This window comes from Vespula pensylvanica, chromosome 2 (genome assembly GCF_014466175.1).
Source record: "Vespula pensylvanica isolate Volc-1 chromosome 2, ASM1446617v1, whole genome shotgun sequence".
Taxonomy (NCBI): domain Eukaryota; kingdom Metazoa; phylum Arthropoda; class Insecta; order Hymenoptera; family Vespidae; genus Vespula; species Vespula pensylvanica.
Window position 1 is genome coordinate 12062852 of NC_057686.1, and position 25953 is coordinate 12088804.

General features: G+C 37.7%; 2 protein-coding genes across 3 annotated transcripts in view; one reads left to right on the forward strand and one right to left on the reverse strand.

The window, feature by feature from the left end:
- Positions 1 to 11556, reverse strand: part of LOC122637874 (inactive histone-lysine N-methyltransferase 2E) — a 394264-nt gene extending 382708 nt beyond the window's left edge. The window contains exon 1 of one of the 2 annotated variants that reach the window (XM_043830362.1): positions 11437 to 11556. The gene's annotated coding sequence lies outside the window, so the exon portion shown is untranslated. The remainder of the gene's footprint in view (positions 1 to 11436) is intronic. The other variant, XM_043830364.1, reaches the window with a different exon arrangement.
- LOC122637873 (proto-oncogene tyrosine-protein kinase ROS) overlaps positions 1 to 25953 on the forward strand; it is a 196278-nt gene that overhangs the window by 90027 nt on the left and 80298 nt on the right. The window lies entirely within an intron of this gene.

Sequence of the window (25953 nt, forward strand, 5' to 3'; positions counted from 1 at the left end):
TACCCTTCATCGTCGTCGTCGTCGTCCTGACACGTTACGCGAATGCATACATATACATTGGTACGCTTCAGCGATTGTAAATCGATCGTTCGATTTGAGTCGACGGTTACCGAAGATATTTGGAGAAAATATCGTCGGATATCTCGATTCTCATCGTCATAGATTCTTCTTTGATTTATGTATATACTTTTATATTACGCGTTAATTCGAATCTAAATAATTCGAATGCTTTCGTACATCTTACATACCATAGGTTGAAATTTAATAACTATTCTCTTATTCTATGATAACGCTTCTGTTAACTCGAAACATTCATTTCTCCTATTCGATTTTTCATTTTTCATCTTTCCTATTGTACTACCGAAATGTATTCCAAAGCGAACGTAGTAGTACGAGTTTTTCCTTCTGGCAAACATGAGTTTACAGCTCGTTTCGATTTCGAAATCGAGGAAACATCGTAAATCGATAACCCAGTTTACACCGTCGCAATGTTTACTGGAGAGTTCGCATGAGAAGGCACTCGATTCGTAGCCTGACAAGTAGTTTCGTTTCGCACTGAAAAACACGGGCTTATGTAGTACCAGATACGTCCGATGGTTACTCGAAGTAACAAAGTTAAAAAATTCGCTTCCTACGATATCGTAGTTTTACCTAGGTAGTACGTACACGAGAAAATATTTACAGTATAGCTGAGTAGATATGTACATATATTTTTTTACATATGTACAATACATATGCATATATGCATACAAACACATATGTATATAAATACTCAACGATTCTTGCTCATACATAGAGATACGTCCGATTTACATAGATATCAGTTTCATTCCTGCTTTCCAACGGCTGCTCTCTCTCTCTCTCTCTCTCTCTCTCTCTTTCTCTCTCTTTCCTCTCTATAACGGTGATTTTACCATAGAATCTTATGGTTTTCGAACAGACGGTGAAGACCGAACGAAGAAGAGGAAGTTCCCTCCCGACCTATATCCTAGTAAAATCGGAACAAAAATCACCACCGACAGATGCGGAGTACAACCAATATATTCGATTTTATCATTGTAAAGAGTTTCGATAGAATACACATGCTAGGATATTGTTTTTCCATTGAAGTTTCTATCGCGATTCATTTAGTTACTATACATACACGACGCTTCGCTTATACTCTTCTCGTTTAACTCATGTAACGTGTCAATCCTCAGTCAAATCAAAAAATCTCAAGCGTGAAACTAGACTAAAGTCCTTTAACATCATATTCAAGGGGGATAATTAAGATTAAATAACGATTCGCGTTAAGTAGAACTCGTAAAATTAATTGTACGATATATAGGTATATACAGTGTCTATATATTATTTTCAATATCTCGATCTTTCAGACTTTTGATATCAAAGAAAAAATTTTCACGGTTTGAAGATTAACGAAATTATATTTTTAAATCCATTTTTTTTTTTGTAAACTACGGTAATAGAAATATGCCCGTTATATAGCTGTATATATATATATATTTTTTATTATGATATCATAAAAGAACAATAACTTTCGATCTTAATGACTTTATTAAGCATTAAATTTCTCTGACAATTGCTATTTACTTACGGAAAGTTTGACGTATACCAATAAACGACAACTTCAGGTAAAAGAAATAAATGCAGAGATATTTAATTCGTATTATAATCCAAATGCGAATTTCGAATTGGAACGAATGAGTTGCTGAGAAGAGAACTCCGTAAGTATCGATTAACGTAAGAGGATTTTAACGGAGATAACACGAATAGCTATGATTTCCATAAGTACTGTGGTATTGTCTTTTCGCCGGCGATAGAGAAGAAACGGCAGACATCGATTTGTCGATTTGTCATTTCGATTTCTGTTTACATTCTTCCGAGTATTTCCTTTCCCTATTACGATCTTCCGATCGTTTAAAAGGTGGACTTTATCCATCGGTGAAATGAGCGTAAAAGAGAAAATAATTTTGATATAAAGAACAGAACAATTATTGATGTTTATTTGTATCAGTTATAACGATGTAGTCAAATAGTGTAATCGCAATAATGCGATCAATTTTCATTTAACCATCCGATAGCCAATGTATTCATTAATCAATTCTTTATTCTTGTTTTTCTTTCTTATTTATTTATTTATTTATTTATTTATTTATTTATTTATCTATTTTTGTTTATACATTTTTGAAGTTGTAATCATTTAAAGAGCGATGCTCTTCAACATAAATAACATATTGAGACTATACAATTTGTAATAATTTTATGGCAACAACTTTATGAAATATCGATGAAAAGGTACAGTAAAGGTGCTCGTTGGATTCGTTTTGATATTCTCTACTTACAATTTTTATTCGGCTTAAAATATCAGTTTCCATTACAAAAAAAAAAAAAAAAAAAAAAAGAAATAAAAAATGAAATGAATAAAATAAACATTGTTACGACTTCCCTATCTCCAAGATAATATCAAAAATATCAAGATATAGTATCCAAAGATTTTATTCTGATTTAAATATGCATGCAATTGGATTCCGAACGATAAAATGTAACGATCAAAATATCGATGACAATTTTAAAGCAGAGTAGCAGACAGATATATAATCGTGCGTCTACGTTTATAGAAGAGAATAAAGAGAGAAAGTGCGAGAGTACAAAAACCGAGGACTTATTCGTACTTCGTCGTCGTATAAATGTCGCTATGTAGTTTCTGCACCGATATTACGAGCAACATTCTCTCCTTCCACCCTCCATTAATCATTTTTTTCGTTCACTTTACCACGGATTATCCCGTTCCGCGTCATTTCTGCTTTCGCCTATTCGAACGAAGTTCCGTGTCGAGAGGCGAGACCGATCGGAGAAGCAATATCGATATCGTGCAACCAAAGCCAAGAGCCAAAGAAACTGCTCCGCATTATTCAAAAGATAAAGCCGTTGTTCTTTTCGAAGGAGTCGAATATATGGAGTCCGAAAAATAAATAGACTTTTTACGACGTATTAACGTCGCTAACAAAAAAAATCGTGATACGAGATTCGATCACTTTGATTTTTATTTCTTAATGAAAGCGAGATTGTTTTTTTAATAAAAATAACAGTAATAATGGTAATAATGACGATTTCGATGATGATGATAATGATGATGATAGTAGTAATGAAAATAACAATAATAACAATAACAATAACAATAATAATAATAATAATAATAATAATAATAATAATAATAATAATCGTTGGAAGGATAATTTTGTCTACCATGTTCTGATAGCAGTGAAGCTCGATAATGCAAATTTCTGAGAGGAAGGAGAGACATGTCGGTAGTCGGCAGTAATTACGTGTGGGGTGTCGGCACGAGGGAACCGGTTACCGCTGTTGAAAGCAAGAGAGAGAGAGAGAGATAGAAAGAGAGAGAAGGAGGAAGAGGTACAAGAAGATGGATCAAGTATAGAAGGGGGATAGAGAGATTTACACATATATGATAGAGAAAGACACATAAAGGACAGAGAAAGATAAGGATAGAGCAAGAGAGAAAATGATAGAGAAAGAGAGAGAGAGAGAGAGAGAGAGAGAGAGAGAGAGAGAGAGAGAGAGAGTATACACAAGAAGGGGGTGTCACTCGCAGCTGTTTCAACCCCACGGCGTGAAACAGCTCCGATACGAGTGGAGGAGCAACAACAGTCACTTGGTCATTAAGGGGCGTGATCGTTGTTTGATTGCGGAGGCCGAGCTTGCTTTTCTCCCTACTCTCTTACTCTCTCTCTCTCTCTCTCTCTCTCTCTCTCTCTCTCTCTGTTTGTCTCTTTATCTTATGTTAGTCGCTCTCTTGATCCTTCTCTCGCTTTTCCTCATCCCTTCCCTCTACCATTTCGAACCCTTTCTCAGTTGAGTCTACCCTTGAATAACCACGTTCTGTAAACAAAACGGGATGTCGAGTGTCGCGGAGAAGAGTGAAAAGGATGAAAGAAGAAGTAGAAGAAGAAGAAGAAGTAGAAGAAGAAGAACGAGATGATGTTAAAGGAGAAGGAGGATGATGAAAAGAGGAAGAAACTGCAACCTTGAGGACTTTCTATTAAGGGCGAGTCTTGAAAAATTCCAGAAAATGAGCCTCGTTGCTCCGTTTTCACGCAAGACGAGTCGGTTAAAGCGAATGAAGTATGGGTAAGAGTTAGAAAGATAAAAGAGAAGGGACAGAGGGAGAGAGAGAGAGAGAGAGAGAGATGACCGAAAAGCCTCTTTGGAAAAAAATTTTTTCAAGAATGTTTGCCGACTTTTTAATCTTACATACGGCATAACAAACCAAACTCTTATAAACAATCTTATGTTTTGCAACTCGCTATTTTACATGTAAAAATTTTTTTCTATTTTCTTTTTTTTTTTTTCTTATTTTTCCTCTATTTTTGTCGTACACGCGAGAAACATCGCTATGCGTTGGCGTGAAGAACTTGAATTCATAAAAAGCAGGAACTTTCTATAGCAGAAGTGTGTACATACCTTTAGAAAGAAACTGGGTCATCGAAAAGAATTCAAAGAGAGAGAGAGAGAGAGGGAGAGAGATAGAGAGACATTCGTCTCATTAGGTAAATAGTTTCGCGTTTTTTCACAAACTGTTTTTCTCTCGCCCGATATAATATATTTTAAATCTTTTTATAGACCTGCGTCAAACAAAACTCGGCATTGAATTCGAAGTATTTGATTGTAAAACCAATGGGATATCAATGTGGTATTAATCGCAACAAATTTCAACATTCTATTTGATCCGAAAATAATCTCTTTTTAAAAATCGCGAAAGAAAATTAATAACGAATTAACGTTAATTACTTAAAACGATATATATATATGTATATATATATATACATATATATCAAAAATGTATTATGCAGGGAAACCGCATAAAAACATATAACTACTCCGTTCGTTTTCAACAAAATCGATAATGATCGTTTGAAATCCAGATTGGCCAATAAGAAAAATGAGAGAAAGAGAAAGAGAGAGAAAAAGAGATATCGCTAACGATGGTCGTTCGTTCGTAAAAAAAAAAATGGCAATTATTTTCCCGTCACTTTCGAATAAGACCGTAGAGGTTGGCACGATCAATGCAGACCATTTCCATAATTACCGATGCTGGTCGGTGTTGTAGCAGAGAGGGTCTGTGTAACCATGCCTGGTACGTTCACCTCCTCGACGAAACCTAATACGGTAAGTGCAAACTTGAGGCCGGTGCCAAGGGCCGTCGCTGAGCGAATCGCGACTTCGCTTAACAAGACCGATATTTGTGCTCTTCGAGAGAAACTGCTGTACCTAACGGAAATATTCGACCCGCGGCGAAGTCCGTACTTTTAATTCATGGGTAATATCGCTTTGCCACTCTTACCTCGCGTTTTACTGAAAGCGTCCGCTCTCAGAACAACCGTCGAAAAAATATTTTTAATTCGCACGGTATTCCTATACCTATAACCTCTAGACTCGCGTTTAACGTTTATACAGCCAAGAATTATTGTTTGCTCGCTGGTTTTCTTTCTTTCTTTTTTTTTTTTTTTCTTTTAATTCGCTTCACCGAGCTCGAAGTAATTCAGAGAAAATTACGTATCTAATAAGTAACATTGTTGATAAAACGATATGTGAGCGTGCGTATTTCTTTTCGCTTTCTCTTTTCTTTCCTTATCTCTTTTTTCTTTGTTGTTAAATTACGTATAAGGATATTATGTTAATTATTGACTGTGGTCTGTAGTTTCGATGATGACGTAAGATGTTCGATCTCTATTTAAATTCTTCGTATATCGAACCAAAATAAATGTATGTGTCATTCAGAAAGTCGTCACTCGAGCAGGAGCCACCGAGGTCGAAAGTATTTTGTTTATATTCTGCGCTGTGTTTGTCTTTTTGTATATCTTGAAATGAGTCATAATCATAGTAAAGCCTCAGTATACTTTCTTCTTCCGTACGTATTACATCGTCAGCGTAAAATTATTTTATTGCGCGTGTATCTCCGTTATAATTATAAATATATATATATATATATATATATATATATATATAAAATTATATCATTATATAAATTACATCTCACGACGTTGAATCGATATCTTTCGAAAAAAATATATAAACTGATTAATAGAAATGATTATTCGATTAACCATTTCGAATAAAGCGAAAGCAAAAGAAAAAGAAAAAAGAAAAAGCATATCGGAATCTTAGAAGAAGAACGTCGAAAAGCATCGTTCGATTTGAAGTAGAAGATCCGGAAAATAATAGAAAAGTACTGGCAACGGATCGCAAGGAGATTTAGTTTTCCACGTCGATGGTAGACGGTAGTAAAAAGTAAGAAAAAGGGACGGCGGTCGTTCGGCTTCGAGCGTTGAACGCGCTTGGAACGTCTCCAGAATCGTCTTCAGGAGTAAAGTCGCACCGAGCGCTTTATACCGAGAGAGGATATTTAGCCGGTCGTTGTGTATTTCTGTGCTGATGCTGAATAAGTGAAAGAGTGAGTGAGTGAGTGAGTGAGTGAGTGAGTAAGTAAGTAAGTAAGTAAGAAAAAGAGAGAGAGAGTAAGAAAGAATAGGAGATATAGTGAAAAAGATATAAAGAGAGAGAGAGAGAGATAGAGAAACTGGTACATACATAAATAAAATTGACTTGTCACTGCTCGCAGCCACTATATAATACTTAACGCTGGATTAACGATCGGTCTTTAACCGAGGTTCAACCCTCGGCGTTTGAGCTCGCCGACCATGTTGGCGACCCTCTATTTCACGCTAGACAGTCGACGATCTTTCCACGACGATTCGAACGAGAAGAAAAGGAGTAGAAGAAGGAGAAGGAGAAGAAGAATAAGAAGACGAGGTGAGTAAAAGAAAGAAAAAGAGAAAAGAGTAAAAAGAGGGAGAAACGGTACGGAGGATCGTAGTTCGAAAAATAAATAAAGAGATTTGCGATGAAATGTGCTCGGATAAAAGAGACGAATTCGTCCGGCATCTCGAAAATATTATTATTTTCGACGAGACCGTGGACGCCGTAGAAAAACAAAGTCAAGCACGACGGACTTTGCGTATATTATTCGAAAAAATATAATAGTTTATCTGAGGCGATACGCGAGACAAGATTTATTCTGTTGATATCAACAATACCCACGTTCGTTTATGCGAATAACGACAACCTCTACTCGACCTCTCTAAGAGAGAATACCTATGTTTATTTTAAGTCTCTTGCCAAATCCAGTTAATTAATCTTGTTAAGTACAACTCATAAAGTACTGGTACTAAATCGAATCCAGATGCAATACGTTTTATATATACATACATATATATATATATATATATATATATATAATATATAATATATATACATACATGTATGTACATATGTACAAACGTGCGCATGCTTGATTCACGTACGTCCTACTTAGCATATGTATATAGAACGAAGTAATGATTTACATTGGTACGTTAATCTAACGATAACAATTAACGACTATCATTCTATGAATATAATACGAATGAATTTGCCGAATATAATGTACTCATGAAATTCTAGAAACTTTGCTCTACTAATTGTTTTGCAGTTTATTCGCGCATGCTTTTATAAACTTACTAATCGATCTACCCATTATGTATAAACTGTGTATCATATTCGCATGATAAGAGAACGCATCGGAGTATAAAGATTTGAATCGAATAGTGTACTTCTTCGTACTATGAAACATTAATGAAAAAAAAATATATATATATAATGTTTTTATCTTTAAATGTTATTATAACGAATGAAAGAAAATTTTTATTTTCCAAAACAATAGATTTTTCCACTTGATAGCATTAGATCTTAACGAGAATGTACCGGATGATTTGTGCTTGTAACACGATATAAGTCACTGTTCCAAATATCGAATCAAAGTTTTCCAAAGCTGACAAATAGAGATTGCCGTTGATGGCATCGAAGTTGAAAGTAGAAAAGAGAAACAAGAAAAGAGAAAGAGAGAGAGAGAGAGAGAGAGAGAGAGAGAGAGAGAGAGAGAGAATGAAAAGAAATAGATGAAAGAAACAGAGTGTTTTACGGTAAAACTGTTCGGATCCAATTTATCTGACGCACGGTGTAGTAAGAACTGGGTCGCTTCCGGGCTATCGCTTCCTCCTCCTTCCTCTCCCTCTTTACTCTCTTACCATCGAGCTGCCTTTACAATTTCCAAGGCTCCGCGTATTCTATCATGTCTCATCTCAACTTTTCATTCGATGCCGTTGGTTTATTCGGCGACATAGAAAGTCCAGTAACAGTTTTTTAGACTAGTACTTAAAGCGATAAACACTCCGAAACAGAACATAACGTTATAAAAATACAATCCAGTTTTATCCTTGCTTCTTAACGTCGAAATAATTCCATTAAACGCGATTAGCATTGGAAGAGATTAATTTCATAGAAAGTTTATCGTTATTAAATAAATGTATTCAGAAGCTTTCCCGAATAATTATTCTACTTTACGCTTATAATTAAAAGGATCAACGCGCTAAAAATTGTATTTTATATCTCGGTCACATTTGTTTTTCATTCGTAAGATATAGGTACTTCGTGCGTCTGGATGGATAATACAGACTGAATAATGAAAGAAAAGCGAGACAGATTGAAAAAAAGGAGAGATAGAGGGAGGAAGAGAAAGAGAGAAAGAAAGAAAGAAAGGAGAAAATACAGTGGCACTGATTACGCATATACAAAAGACAGACAAAAAAAAAAGAGGTGTAGCCACAAAAAGAGCACCCTTAATGATCCAGGTCAGTGATAAAGTATTCCGAGGAGCACTAAATTCCAAGCAGAGTCGGAGTTAATACAAGTCGCGGTTCGCGTAGGCCACACGTTCGGATTAAATAATGACGCCAAGCGGCAGGAAGGTTTATGACGTTGACTAATATCGGTAGTAGGAAGCTTTTGATTAAGGGGTCTTTTACACCTCGCACTGACCCTGAGGGGATCAATGGCCTTCCGAGCGAAGTAACGCGAGTAGATAAGCCTTCGGTCTGTAAAATCGTCGCGCGTCTTCTAATCGTTTCTATCGCATAACTCTCTAATCGTACCTAATTTATTCCCAAAATTTTCATTAGGAATTTTTCTGCGACAATAAAAAGAAGAAAAGAAGACCAAGCCGTTCGACGTTATTTTTATCTATTTTTCGTTTCTTTTCTTTCTTTTTTTTTTTTTTTTCTTTTTCTTTTGCCATTTAATCCTAATCGCTATTATTCTACTTTTTATGATCGAACTTAGTCTTACGTCAACTAATTTTTCACTCTATAATAACGAGGATTTCTATTATTTTATTTCAATGTGATAGGTAACTGAAATATTGTTATAAATATGTTTTCGAATTACTATTATAGGTACGTATAATTGGTTTTTACCCGAGTACATAAAGTAAATAGTTTCACGATAGATGTAATCTTAAGACGAACGATATATTTTACTGCAATAAATGATAATATTATCTATGCTTGCATACGTCGATCGGTAGTTGAAAAGAATGAAAATTCTATCAGCTAATATGAGGAATAAATCCGAAGGAATCATCAACTTGTCTCACGAAGCGAGGCCAACACTCGGCAGTATTTCACTTACAGCCACTGCGCCTGACTTCCAATTAATTACCAGGCCGTTTCTCCATGCGGCGCGTCCCAGACAGGTTTCGGATAAATAATTAACCGAGGCTCTAACGAGAAGTAAAAGGAAAGAAGCGGTGGGAGGTAAGATAACTGAGAAATGCGAGTGAGTAAGAGAGACGCTTTCGATATCATCGTCTTACAATCGAGTAGTCCATTTTTATAATACATGGCAGGCAAGTATAACTTGGCAGTAACGAAACTCTTATCCTCGACTATGTCACAAGGGATATTATTTTTATCGACGATATGAATCGTAGTAATACGAGGTAGCTTTGGATTTCTCTTTATAAGACAGCTTAATAAATTAGAGATGTTTTCTTAAGGTAATCAAGGATGTCTTGTTAAAGTGATACGGTTCTTTCCATATCTTCTTTTGATACAAGTCTTTCCATCGCATACACATCACATATACACATGTAGCATACAGACTCCCAATTATACTCGTTCGCACACAATATGCATCGATAGTATCGTATCCTTCGATTCTCACTTTGGTTCTAAAGTATCCTACGTGTTTCGAACGAACATATCCATAGTCATTCGCTACATGTACACGTTCGAGTTTACATATACCATGGGCCTATGTAATTCCAGCTCGCCTAATGGAGATAAGCCAAAACGTACGACGTGGTTTTCTCAGGTGGCGTAATGAGCGAGGACGTGGGACCCTTAATAACGTGGTCGACCTTCCTCTCTCTCTCTCTCTCTCTCTCTCTCTCTCTCTCTCTCACACATCTACACATTCTTCTCCCTCTCTCTCTATCTTACATATATATACATGCTTTCTCTCTCTCTCTCTCTCTCTTACATATATACACATTCTCTCCCTTTCTCACTCACTCTCTCTCTCTCTCTCTCTCTCTCTCTCTCTTACACACATATCCTCTCTCTCTCTCTCTCTTGTCTTCTCGATGGACGCAGGTGCAGCAAAATTACTGTAGCGTTTCGGAAAATCCGAGCTTGCCCCCACGGGGCGTTATGAGACGGCGTTATGAGACGATGTCCTCGTAACACAGCATTACTCGATACGAGGAGCTAAATTACGAGCACTTTCAAAGAGAACTTCGTTGAATTCCTACTCTCTTCGCTCGTTCTTGCCTCCGAGGGAAGTACTTCACGTTGATCGATCGAGGCGAAAAGTATATTCGCTGGTTATTATCGAAATTGTTACGGAATTTCTCGATGAATTCAAGATCGATTGAAATAAAGCGTATATTGTTAAATCGTAGAATAAAAAAAAGATTCTTAAAACGTCTAATGAAACAATATTAATGTTTATCCTTAATATTTTCGTGTTTATCGAACAAATTATTAAGAACGAACTTTGTTCGCAATACAATTTTTTTTTAATATCCAAAATATTGGAACGTATATCTCGCATAAAGTCTTTAATGAATGACTCATTAACATAGATTCATAAATATCGATCTTGTCAATATTTTGAGCGTACATTTGATCATTCAAGGATACACGATCTATTTGGAAAAAAAAACCACCGACATCACTGCCAGCTGTAAGAAAGTAATAGACCGAGAAATTCCGTTGAGACGAAAGGCTGGAGGTCACGACAGAAGACATCGCGTATATATAAAGAAATTCTTATTCCACAGCAAGTGTGCATTTATCACTGTGGATCTCACCACCGGTCGTTCCTCCAACATCCCTTCGTTCTCAAGAACGAACACGGAAATACAATGAGAAACGGTCGTTTTCTTTCTGTAAATTCAAGAATGAAGAAAAGAAAAGGAAGATAGAAAAATAGAAAAAAGAAAAAAAGAATAGAATCTCTAAAAGAAAAACGTGAGCTCACCTTTCGAAGCCAAAAGGAAACAACTCCGTTCGTCACGTGCTCCAAGACAGCATGCTCTCCTTTCCTTTATCCGTTCTATTTCTCTCTCTCTCTCTCTCTCTCTCTTTCCCTCTTTCTTTTTCGCTCTCTCTCCTTCTCTCTCCCTCTCTTTCTCCTTTTTTTCACTTTTTTCCTATGCCTCTTCTATCTTCTTGGCGAAGTTCGATCTGACGATCAATCGATCCTTCTCGCTGCAGACATAGCAGAATTTCGAAATCTTTCCTCCCTCGTCTTGATTCTAGTCACAGCGACTCTGTCTGTCTGTCTATCTCTATCCTTTTCTCTCTTACTCTTACTACTTTTCTCTCACTCTTTTGCACGCGCGCGTGGAGACGGAAATAATGACGATGAAAATCGTTCGGAGCGTAGAATAAGTTTCCGCGCTTGCGGCTCGAGCGTACTCATGCGAAATCGTTCGTCTCGTGCCATGAACCAAAGAAGATCCTGATGGAAGTCCCTTCGATAGGATACACCGTCATACCGTACTTCCTATGCTTTTTCCTCTCCCCCTTTCCCCTGTTCTCAGTCTTCTCACTTTTTCTCTCCGTTCTCTTTTTCTTTTTTATACCATCGTTAAATCATCCCACGGATCGATCGATCGATCGATCGATCGATCGAGAACATCCATCGGAAATTTCAAAATCAAGTAACGGAGGAAGGACCGCTTGTCTTCTTTAACGCGTAAGAGAATAGCTCGTTAAAAGCCGTTTCAATGTGCATGAAAGAAGATGAAATAAGGGGAGACAGATAGATAGATAGATAGATAGATAGATAAATAGATATAGAAAGACAAAGAGAAGGGAGAGAAAAAGAGAGAGAGAGAGAGAGAGAAGGAGAAACTAAGGTTACGCGCGGACAATAACAGAGCAAACTGCAATGAAACGGGATTGTCAATCGTTCCTCGTTGAGCTTCACCTAGATTTCACCCTCTCGTTTCTTCTCTCTCTCTCTCTCTCTCTCTCTCTCTCACTCCTTTCGTTCGCTCCCCTTCTCTCTCTGTTTCTTTCCCTCGCTCTATCTTCCTCTTCCTCACTCGGACAAAGAACGCAAGGCGAGCACGTTCAACTCTCTCACGAGTTCGCGTTTTATCTTTTCCTTCGATTTTGCTCCTCCTCCTCCTTCTCCTCTTTTTCTTTTTCTTCTTCTTTTCTTTCTCTTCTCTTCTTCTCTTCCCTCTCTTTCTCTCGCACGGTTACGTCAATTATACGTCCTCTCGGTAAGTTCAAATTGTAACAGTGCAATCCGAGATCGACCGGCAGATGACCGATAAGATGTTAATGCGCTAATTGAGGAGAAACGAAGTCGCAACCCTTGCTCTGTCTTATCAGTCGCGTTAATTATATTCAATTATCTTGCTCTCTTATACAGTAGTAGCAGTAGTAGTACTACTAGTAGTACTATATATATATATATATATATATATATATATATATATCGCGTGTTTAATTATTGCTTTGAAAGAAATTCACGAATAAGATATTTATATACCTTGTTCGATTGTCGATAAAAGTCTCTTCTAATTGGAAAATAAAACACGTTCGATATATGACAGGTGTTCCTTTGTAACGATGAGAGTTAGTACCTGCAGATTCCTCTTTTTCCTTCGTGATAGAAACCCAGTAGAAGGACACACATCGTAAGTTCGACTGACCGGAAGAGAATCTCTGGATTTCCGAGTTAAAGAGACAAGTCTTTGACGAGGAACGAAACTCTCGTTTGATCTTCGGTCGTACGTCGATAACAACGAACTGTCTCTTTTGTGTTTGATATCGTGTTGGTCGTCTCGATGCTTTTACATCGAAGAAATGAGAAAGAGAGGGATATCGGTTTTTTCTTTTTTACGACAGGTCTAACAAAACGCGATTGGACTTTTTTAGATGGATATAGTAGAAAATCTCTTAGGAAAATAGAGACGTCCCTTTCAACGTAAGAACGGCACATATCTTTAAGACATTTCTTCGGCGGTCAAAACTTTCCTTATTACCTTGGTCAATCGGTTGGCTTCTCATACTTGTCTCCTTTTATGATTAAACACCTAAGGATCAAGGAAGGATCAAGAGAGTTGTTCCTCTTATCGACACGTTCTTGCCAGGACCTCCCCTAGATTTCCTTCGGATCACATAAATACAAGAATGTTACGACGGTAGCTGATTATTAACATTCTTGAACAATCGGACACTACTAAATTGTTCGATATAAAAAAAATGTTCTCTCGGACCAATCAATCTCAGACCTCTTTCGAACAAAACGATATTGTTTCGCTTCTCACGATGATGAAGTCTATCCGATAATAACACGCGGAAGAACGAGTTAGAAATATAACGCGTCGATCGTCGGTAAAGCAAAAAACATTGTTTACTTGTCTTTTATCGGTAATGTAAAAGAAGTGTCACGTTCGACGTGGAAAACGCGACGTACCTGACCGAGAAGAGAAGAGGTCACCCCGCAACGAAGCGAGTTCCCGGCACGACTGAGAGCCTCGAACCTCGACGACGAGAGCCACCCCCATGAGGGGGTGGTTGGAGCGAGCCGGAGTAACAAGGAGGTGGAGGAGGTGTTGGGGAGGAGGACGCGAGGACCGGCGCGAGAGAGACCAACGACGAGAGGAACGTGCGCAGTCGCGAATTCGAAAGCCAGACCGACGATATTAATTACATCCTTTCGCCCGACGGAAATGAATCGAATGTCGCTACATCGCGAGTTATAACGAAGCACGAAGTTATCAGGGTTTGACTTTTTTCCTGTTTTTTCTTTTTTTTATTTCGCGAAATAATCCCCAAAAATCGTACTCTATCTTCCTCTGCCTGTCCCTCTCTCTCTTTCTCTGTTTCACTCGAATCAGCGTGATCGCTCGACCGCGAGTTCCCTAGATACTAGAAGGTCCTTAGGATCTTTTATCTTCGACGCTCACAACGCTTTCCATCAAACCAACCAACACCATTACTACTACCACGAAGCTCTCCCACATGCGGACTCTCTTCTACCTATCCTAAAATAATGGATGGGTAATCTCTCTTCTGACGTTGGCTTGCCGACTCTAAAAGGTTCTTACGAATTCGACTTGGTTTGCCTTTCTCGATCTATTAGTTTCTGCTTTTCCCTGAGGACGATCTTGGTTATCGGTTTTTCAACTGATCCAAAAGTTCGTTATAAAAGAACAGAGGAGGAAACTAGCTAACAGCATCGATTGAATTCTGTATTTATAAATTCCAGTTGAACTAAGACAATCAAAATGTTCTATATGATATTGCAGAGGACTAGCATATACATACATAAATACATATAGTGGTATAATCGAGTTGGATGTCGAGTGAAAGGTTTCTTACGGAGGATTAAAGGGACATCGGTACAACCAGCTCGTATATGTATATATCTACTCGTAGATTAAAGCCTCCGCTAGACCTGAACGTTTTCGTATCGCTCAGGCTCCTCTGGCTTCTCGTCCGAATACTCAGCAGGGAGTGAAGTTTGGAGCATACACCAGCTTAGTGCCATCGCGTGCGTCATTTGCATAGGAAGCATATACGTCGCACGGGAACACCCCTTTCCGAAGGTGTTCGACACAGCGGAATGCGATGGTAGGCGTCGACCGGCACTGCTTCTCGCACTGAGAATTCCATTGCTTGTTTGGTAGCAGGTCCACTTTGCAATTAGAAGTGTAACGGACCGCTCCCACCTCGTAAACAGCTAGGGAGAGGCCAACTGTCTCGCTTTTTCTTTTTATTTCTCTCTCTGTCTCTCTCTCTCTCTCTCTCTGTCTCTGTCTCTCTATCTGTCTCTCTCTCTCTCTCTGGCGCCCACATCCTCGCTTGAAGAAGCCCTCTCTTGTGACCTTCTCCTAACTGACGAGTCGGCATGTGTGCAAAAGTTAGACAATATCACCTTGGGTTGTATGTTACAACCACGCCTCGTCGTGAATAACAAAGATGTACGCTCTCTCGTGGTACTGAAAGAGAAAGGGAGAGAGAGAGAGAGAGAGAGAGAGAGAGAGAGAGAGAGAGAGACACGAGCTGAAAATTTATAACGCGAGGTTAAATGATTTTCGAGCCCTTATTACGTCCTATGGATACCGTGCTGGATATTAAGACGAATATACGAGCGATCTGTTCCAATTTTCCGCTCGTTAGTTGCGAAGACGTAGGCTCTCATTTGCATCGAATGAACGTGATCTCGTATTAATTTCACACGTGTTGGCATGTACAAGATATTAACAAAACCTGCGCGTACGTGTGCGTGTGTGTGTGTATGATGTTAATAAAAGTAGTACATCGTTGGTATATATTAAAATAAGAATATGATCAGGCAAATCTTAATAATTTTTTACTTAAAGTTATAAAGACGGAATTAAATTAATTTCAAAGATAATCGACAAGGAGGAATTGACAATAAGAAATATTTGAAGAAATTCTATAATTTAACAGATTAGACAATATAAAACGAACGACATTAGAAGAATCATATATACGAGGAAACTAAAAACAGAGTATCCCATTTAGAAACTCTAATCTTTTCGAAGCTATCAAAGACTCGTAACAAGTTATAACCCGTTGCCCTCGATAGAATTTCTCTAATCCGTCTCTTCGAAGACATCCGTGGTAAAAGACTCGTCAATTCGATCGAGAAGTTTAAAACAATTTTGATATCTCATCTTTTGCAAGCAGCAGTCACTGGCATCGTCGAATCCTGAGAAAAGCACTCCCAAAGAGCTCGTCTCTTCCTGACTTCGTGACTTCAGCGAAGGGGGCTCTTAAACTACGCCAACGATGCTTTCGAATTGACGAAACTTTTCAATTTCCTAAAGACAACCGCATTGCGAATCGACCTATAGTCAAATCGTAGAAGAAATGTCTTGTCGAATGACTGCCGACTGTCGACGATCGAGAAAAAATAGAATTAATACTTTGAAAGAACAATGAAAGATGCTCCCATGAATTTCATCGATATCGATACTTCTGATAGATAACAAATTCATATGTTATTTCATTTAAACACTGTGAAAAGAAAATAACTTTCAGATTATTCATAATGTATTAAAGTAGAACATCTTGCATAATTTTGTTCTTTCTGCGTATGTCGTTTTTATGTTATTATCGAACAGATATATTCCAATCGATGTTAAACATGTTGATTTAAAAATAAATTAAATTTGATATATAATTATTCGTCTGATAGAAGACTATGCAAATTTCACAATACGAACGAGAAGGACCTACCTAGTCTCCTATTATTCATGGAACTTGCTTTTATACTAGCTACGTTATGTACAATAATACATATATGTTACATAAGTATGTAGATTGGTATATTATGTATACGTAAGTATATTTAAGAGACTTAGAGAAAAGTCCTCACGCGGTCAACTTCGTGTAGTTCGATCTTGTGCAGATTGCGAAACTTCACTGAAGGCCAAGAAACATAATTTTGTAAAATTGGCAAGAGGATTATCCGCGAAAGTCACTGTAACTAAGCGGCTGCACCGAAAGTTTTCTTGTTTCTATCTCTCTCCTTCTTTCTCTTGATCGAAAAGAAGAACGATATAGAGCGAAGAATGAAATTCGTAGAAGTTCTTTATCGATTCTGTGTAACAACCCTTTCACTTTGCCTTTCCTTTCTCTCTCTGTCTCTCTCTCTCTCTCTCTCTCTCTCTCTCTCTCTTTCTCTATGTCTTTCTCCGATTCGCTTCAATCTCTTTCCTCGCCGCTATTTCTTCCTTTATTCCTTTTCTTTCTTTTCCTCGTGACCAAATAAATTAGTTGTCACGAAGGAGCAGAAGCCAGCCAGTTGGCTGGCAGATGAACGATAAAATTACCCGAATAAGCTTAGGACCGGAAACAACGTTGAGCCACATCAGAGGCATTTGTGGAAAGGGTTTAAGGGGCCGAACGGAACTCATTTGTACCTTATATATGTTGCTCTGTGTATGATCCGAATCGTTAGCCCGAAATCAATGTTTTCCCTCAATCTCGCTAATTTTGAAACTTTATTGATCCATCTGTCACGAAAACCTACAACGAAACAAAATAACGAATGAAATAACAAAAATAACGAACAATCGTAATATTCTATTATTTTTTATTACGTTAAAATAAATTTTTTTTATATATTTTTTTTGTTTCAACGATCTCAACGATTTCGAAACTTTAATCATTTATCTTCTTGTCAGTTTACATAAAATATCTTTACAATCGATGAATCTTAGCCACTCTTACTATGAATCTAATATAGCCAGTTAAGCTATCCTTCTCCATAAAGTATCATCCGTCGAAATGGTATTCCACAGGGAATATTACCTCGTGATTCCTCGGCGAATTCTCTCTTGCTCGCATCATCGATCAAAGATGGCTGAATCGACTTACCGAGGGCAAGCCATCTAACGTTCGCGCCCACATAGTAATTTACGCCGAAGTTGGAGTTCGAAGCGAACTCGGCCGACTTTTAGATTCATTTTTCTTGAAAATGGACTCTTAGAGGGATCGAAAAGAAAAAGGAAAGACAGAAGGAAAAAAAAAAAGAAGAAAGAGACGTGCAAATTTTACTTTATGTTTTTGAAATAGGTGTCTATTATTTCTTCTGCTTTCTGTCTTTTCTACACCATTTATAAAGTTAGAAATATTATCGTCATCATCATCATTATTATTTTTATTCTTATTATTATTATTGTTATTGTTGTTAACTGTTAATGGAGAAGAAAATTAATGAAAATTAATGAAATTCGTATAGAAAAATTGCAATAACTTTCTCCGGTAGTCTCGTCGATCCGTCAAGTTACGATAAATTACGAAAGCCACTCTGACGTTCGTAAGAACGAAAGTGTTGTATCACGTCCGAGGGTTGATCAACTCGTTCATCGTGTCTGTAGGGTTCGTTGAAAGAAAATCGTCGAGCCAAAATCGTTGACCCAACAAAATCCAAGTATCAGTTATTTTCCCATTTGTACACCAAAAACGACTAAGAAAAATTCTCATCCTTTCTTTTTTCCCGATATCAATCTTTTCTTCTTCTCGAAAGCCTTTTGTCCGTCACGTAGAAAGTATGAAGATATTGTGAAGTCTAGTTTCGTATGAGGTGCAATACTGTTTCTAAGGAACCGGTTCCTAGTATTTCATGGGAATAAACACGTAACGAGGACAACGTCAAGAATAACTTTATTGTCATTGAGATTTATAAACCTGTCGGACGATACTATCTTACGTTAGTCCTTTCACTTTTTTTAATCTTGAGAAATGAAACAAGGTAATAGCAATATTGAAATACATGTGAACATTCTTACGATTCTACACGGCGTTCTAAAATATAATTATCCTTTCTTCATGTTTTAAAAAAAAATATCAATCAAAGTATAACTAAGTATAAGTAAAATCAAATGTAATCATCTGCTATAGAATAAACGTAAATTCCTGATAAAATTTTTCTTCGAACTTTGCTAAGTCCCTCAAAGGTCCAGTTTCAAAATGAATGACGAGCAGTTGGGAAAGTATCTCGGACAAATCTCAATGGCGACGCTCCTTTCGAAGTAGGGACCCATAATTCTGAGCGAAGCTCGCTCGGGCGCGTTGAGATAGACGGTAAAGCAAAGGGAAAAGAAGATTCGACGTTGTGGAAAAAGAGTAGGAGCACGAAAGAGAGAGAGAGAGAGAGAGAGAATTCATCCAACGACAAATATCCAAAGGGAGAGAAAGATAGAAAAAGAGAGAGGGAGAGAGAGAGAGAGAGAAAAAGAGAGAAAGTGAGACGGAGAAAACGGATAAACCTCTGAGCGGGATTGGAATCCCACAGAAATCTAGAAATCCGCGAGAAACCATGGAACGAGCGGAACGAATGTATACGGGGTGACTCCAGTTTTAATCAGGAAACTTTACGGATGCAACTAGGAGGACTTCATTTTGAGTTACAAAACATACTGCAATGGCGAATATATATATATATGTGTATGCACGACCTCGATTTGTTATCGACACATGAAAAGACATAAATGGGCCACATTTTTTTCTTCTTTAGATCGTTGATTTGTCATCTTTGTTCGAGAGAACCAAAAAAAAAAAAAAAGAAAGGAAGAAAAAGAAAAACGAAAGCTTTTTTGTTATAACAAGACGCTTATTGACATGAACTAAGAACTTGATGAAAAGTTAAATTTACGTTCTTGCAATGTGATTGAAGTTAGAAGGACAGTCGATCGAGGACTTAAGGAAACTGTCTCTCTACGGCAAAGCTCTTCGAATCTTTCTCAGCAATAACTTCGAAATTGCAAATCGGTACGTACCGTACGCCAAATGAATACCCGTTTTACTTTGCGCGCTCACCCGTATTTTCGAGCTTGCAATTCACTTTCCCGGGATTCGTCGAAAAGGAAGGAAAATGACAATTTTTCGTCGTAAACTTTTATCTCACTTTTAGCTCACTTTGCGATCGTCTTGCGAGTACGAGGGAAGACGTATCGAAATACTTTATACGTCGACGAAGACTAAACGTAAAGAGGTTGCAGGTAATATTGGATTGAAAGATTAAAAATACAAAAATAGTAACATAGTTCATATAAATAAATATATCACGTATCGAGTAAATTCTTGTAAGCACGTTCAGAAAGATATTACTAAATTCTAATACAAAATGTAATAATTTATTTATTACAAATAACACATATAAACCTTCTTTATTGTTTTCAGATTTAAAAGCTGCAATTTTTGTCAAAGTATTAAGAAATATTTAATATGTCTAAATCCGAAACCGTTTAGTGGAAGAAACTATCATTTTAGTGAGTGAACGAACGACGAAAGAAAGAGGGTAGAAATAAAATGATTGTTATACGCGTGAAAGAGCGTCTCCTTCAACGATTTCACTCGTTCCTTTCCAAGGGTGAGCTTTCCATATTAAAATCCAAAGTCACCCTATGTATACGGGACGGACGAAATCAGCATAGAAGGAACATTAATATCCATTACATTCTCAGCAACTAACTCGGGAGCGCGTATTCGCGACGCGTCGCGACGCCTTCTTCCGTCCATTGCTACGCCAACGACTAAGGCACATCCGTAAACCGTTTTGTGATTTATAGGGAAACTTTAGCCTTGAGATAGTTGCCTTTCTCTTTCTATCTTTCTTTCTCTCTCTCTCTCGTTCTCTCTCTATCTCTCTCTTTCTGTCTTTCTTTCTCTTTCTCTCTCGTTACTCCCTTCCGGATCCAACCTTTGCTATCTCATTTTCCGTCACTCGCTCGGATTACCCCGAAAATCTGTCGTTCTCTAATTGTCGCTTCGAAACTGCCATTAAGTAACCATCAATGAAAATACATCTTACTAACGCTAATGTCGCGAAACTCGTAGCATACTCTTCCAAGAGAAACGTCGTCGATGATCTTCGAAGGAATAATATCAAGGAAACTAAGAAAGAGAGAGAGAGAGAGAGAGAAGAAAAAGAATGATAAAATCACAAAAAATTTGCCCCATATTTACTTCTTTTTTTTCGAAATCTTTTCTATAAAATTCATCCTTGGAATTTAAAGTGTACTTCACTTTTCTCTTTCTCTTTGTTTCTATATACCCCGTTTTGAAGTACAACTGAGAGATCGCGTACGTAGATTATAAAAAACTGAAAACGATCCTCGCTACGTAAGATGCATAGATCACCGGGTTTTTCGTCGGAGAGAAATGACGTAGAGCTGCGGTCTGGTGGCTCGGTTATACGCGCACAGAGGATATAATGCCTTCCAGACTGGATAATGTGGTCTTCTGGTGTTAGAGCTAGAACCAAAAGAGAGACAGATAGAGTGAAAAAGATAGAGAAACAGGAACAGAGAGAGAGAGAGAGAGAGAGAGAGAGAGAGCATGAGAAAGACATCTTGATGTTCTTGCTCGAAACTCCGACGCAACTCAAGCGTAGAACCAAAAACTACGTATTGTCCGAACTAAATACAATCTTTCTTTATCTCGCACGAATTTCCGCTTAGTTCGTTCTCTGTCTGTCTTTCTTGTATGATTTCGTAACACTTTCCTTCTCTCTCTCTCTCTCTCTCTCTCTCTCTCTCTCTCTCTCTTTGTCTTTCTCTCTGTCTTTCTCTTTCTCTTCTTCTCTCTCCTCTCTTTCTCTGGTCGTCGTCTTTCGCTCATTCCAAACAGATGTCACGTTATGACTTCGTACGAGCAACTACTACTACTACTACTACTACTACTACTACTACTACTACTACTACTACTACTACCACCATTACTACTATCTCCTACGATTGTGTCTCGCCCTTAGCCAACTCCCACTTTCGCCAGATGTCATGTAAAAAGTTTCTGCAACGTCGAGCTAAGATGTGCTCACGACTCCCTGAAAGGATCGCGTGTCGCACGCTTAGCGTACTACGGGCCAATTTAACGCTTTCACTGTCGAACAAGTTTTACATAAATCGATACATGCGTTTAATATCTTTTATAGCTATTATTAGAATAAATATGCAAGGGAGATAAAGAGAGAGAGAGAGAGAGAGAGAGAGAGAGAGAAATTTCTTTGTAACATATTTAATATTACAACATTTATTCGCTTTATTTCATAGTTACAATTTTTCTAACAAAAACGTCCAATTTGACGAACATTTGAATTACAAATCGCATTTTGAATAGTGTCCGCGAAGTAATTAAAATTACACTTTAATTATTGCAATTGCAGGTTATTTGTGATGCTACGTGTATGATTAGTTTGTCAATATAATATACGGACCATTCGATCACAAAATAATCGATAAGTTTGACATAGATATATGAAATATTATATCATACGAACAAATACTAACGCAAGTCAATCGACTCAGATTTCATAATTAATCGCTTCAATCAGCAGTTATTTTCGGTATTAGGAAATAAACCTTCGACACTCTTCTAACTAATCTAATAGTAAATATTTGTTAGAAATAAAATACAATAAATTCTCTCTTTTTCTCTCTTTCTCTCTCTCTCTCTCTCTCCTCTGTCTTGACTCACACATCTCGATATCTTCATAAAATGTTTCTCTATTTTTTCACGCTTCTACTGACAAAGTAGTTCGATATTTGAAGTCAACTTTTTCTCTCTCTCTCTCTCTCTCTCTCTCTCTCTTTCTCTGTGTGTCCCTCTCTTTCTCTTTTTCCCTCTTTCTTTCTCATCTTCATCGAAACCCTCGTGCTTTATTACCCGGCGAGAAAGTAATCGTCCAGGAACGGTGAAAGCCCCCAACAGGCTTTCGTCTTTCAAAGAAGCATCCCTCGCAAGAGTCTCACCCCTCTCTATCCACTACTCTCAGTAGTAGTAGTAGCCACTTTGTCCAACCCTCAGGAAAGAAATTAGCCGCGAGTTAGTCGACGTTTCGATCGGTGCACCAAACAGTAGATGTGGTAGTGCTGGCTTGAAGACTCGTGATAGATTCAACGAAAGGAGGACAAAAGAGGAAGGAAGAGAGAGAAAGAGAGAGAAAGAGAGGAAGAGTGAGTCGAAGAAAGGGTCTTCCCGTTCACACGAGCGTGATTAATGCCCTTAACGCCTTTCTCTCCATCTCGCTCCCACTCATCCTCGAGCTCGTAATTCCAGCCACGATTTTAATAACCGGCTTCCCCGCTCGACCGGTAGCTTCTACGAACACACAGACAGCATATTTGCCATGTACATCGCGTACACGTGGTCCCACATAATACCACCTATGCGAGAATATCGAAGAAAGGAGGAGGGCTACCACGAAGGTGACGCGTCTTCTAATAGTACGCGTTTCGACAATATACCCGAGAGAGATATACCGTGGTGAGATATGAACGCGATACGTTCTAACCGAGAAAATGACATAAATACGACAAAAGCTTTCTCTATAATTTCTTTACTTCGTCTGACATGTAAAGGAGCATATGACATTTAGGCGTAACCATTTTTCGTACTTATACGAAATCTAAATGGGTTTACATATGTGAACGTATCTACTTGAGTTCGTAATAAAAAGGTGGGAAAGATGGGATCTTCATTTCTCTCGGAATAAAAATAAAAGCTAGATGTTTGTTGAGTGATTTTATTATAAACGAAGTTTAAATTGATTAAATATCATCTGAAAAAGTTGATCTCCTTGGCAAAATTTCTGCTAATTATTAATATATTTAATATCAATGAAATTATAATTATTAACATATTTAATGGTTATTGTAATTTTTTTTTTTTTTTTTTTTTTTTAATAATCTGAGTTAAAAGTTTTAGAAATTCGTATTTTATAGATATTTCAAATGTAAAATTATATATGTGCCAATACAATTTCGATTGTATGCTTTTTGAGGGAATTATAGATACGATACATCGTTTTCGATATATCCGATGTAGCGTCCTATAAGGGCTTATTAAAAGTACTTTGATGAAATTCCGGACACGTGACCATCGATCAGGGACATTTTATGGGAGAATCGAATCGTATAGGCATCACGTGTCCGAGGAATCCCATTGCAACGAGGATAAATTCATCTCTGTCGAATCTGCTAATCCGTCGTTCGAATTGTTAATGTCGATAGTCCCCGAACGAATATACGTTCTCGTTATTTCCATACTATCCTGTCAAATGTACAGTGACAGAAATTTTTTTCCCTCTCTGTCTCTCTCTCTTCTTTTCTCTCTCTCTCTCTCTCTGTCTCTCGTTTTATCTCTATCCGTATTAAGAGAACCACTCTGTTAAGTGTTTGTAAAAACCTGCTCCTTAAAAAGGATCGATGGATGTTTGCAATCAAACGATTATCAAATAATCAAATTGCAATGTTTTATAATTATTCAAATAAACGTTAAAAAATCATTACGTGTATATGAAATCATTAATGATCTGTATATTACGAACATCCGAATATTTTGTTGTTATAGAAAAATAAGAAAAAGTTTCGTGCCCTTAATCCAGACCATCCAAACTACAATTTTTTATCCTCCTTGTTCGTGTTCAACGATAAGAATAGAAACATCGGTATATTAGTAAAAGGATCGTTGGAGAAACATCAACGTCAGCTCCACAATTTCACCACAAGCCGACTGTAATTCGAATCCAGTCTACCGAGCGAGCCTCTTTTCTTTTCTCTTCTCGCTCTATTTCCTAAAAACGAGAAGAAAGAAAAAGGTTGCCATTTACAAAGGTCCAACCATAAACGTCACATCGCATCGATCGCGATTCCCTCGAAGAGTAAAGTGTTAAAGCAATGGGGTTTAACGAAGCACCATAACAGCAGAGGCCATAGGCCAGTTTACGAGCTAAAGCTTGCAAGTACTCGAGAGAGAGAGAGAGAGAGAGAGAGAGAGAGAGAAAGAGAGAAAGAGAGAGACAGAGAGAGAGTCCTAACTTTCGCAACAAATTCTATTATACTACCCTGCTATGTAACGGCGTCGAATCGTAGAACGTCGGTGTAACGAAAACTTTTAGCAGCAGTTACCGGCTGCTCGAACGAAAACCGCAACTGGCAAATTCACGAGGAAAACAAGAACGAATTGGTTGGTTGGATACGAATATACGTGAGGAGAAGACTATGAGAAGAGAAAAAGAATGGAAAAGAAAAAGAGAGAGAAAAAAAGAATGCTTTTCGAACGAGAACAGAGACAATGAGAAAAAGAGAAAGAATTACGGAACCTTCGAGAGAACATCGTATCGAACAATTGGCTCAAGAAAAGCTTTTTGCATTTCCTCGAACATTCCATATTGCAAAATGTTCGAAAAAGGAAATACACTTATTGTTAGACACTATGGAAGGAAGCAACGCATACGCATATGTGTTTGACAAAGAGATTTTTAACATTTGCGAACTTACAACTTTCATATAAAATGTAAGACCTTGTCGAAGGTACTCCAACGCAACGCACACGTACATGAAATATTTCAACGTCGAAAAGTTTATATGTCTCGAATACTTTCAAGCCCTTTTCCATTTTCCCTTCGTCGGTGAAAAGATCAGGAAAAGAAAATCGAACGGCCAAATTTTCGAGAAATACGAGAGATTGCATTGTCAATGGAAAAATGCTGTCTTCGCGAGTTGCAGCAGATAAATAGGAAAAAAAAGAAAAACAGAAAAAAACAAAACGAAAAAACAATAAAGTTGGCGGTAAACTATTGCGTGTATGATCTCGTGTCTTTTGTTGTTGTTTGCCACCTCGATATTAGAGTGCCAATGCAAGCATAGCAAGGCCACTTAGCCAAACACGTAGAAGTTCGCATTACAACGAAACTCGAATGCCCACCGTACGAGTTGGAAAGTGCACGCGCGATAGAGAGAGAGAGAGAGAGAGAGAGAGAGAGAGAGAAACAGAGAGGGAAAGACGAAGAAGAAGTTTCAGGACAAACAATAACAACAAGTGCTATACTACAACTGCACGCGCCGACGATAATTACAACAATAACTGCAAGTATATATATGTAGGAAGAAGGCAAGCTGCTTTAATTAGAATCGTGTCTGTCCTCGATTTAAACTCGCCCTTTCGAGATCTCTCACCCTTACCCCTTTTCTTTCTCTTTCTCTTTCTGTCTATC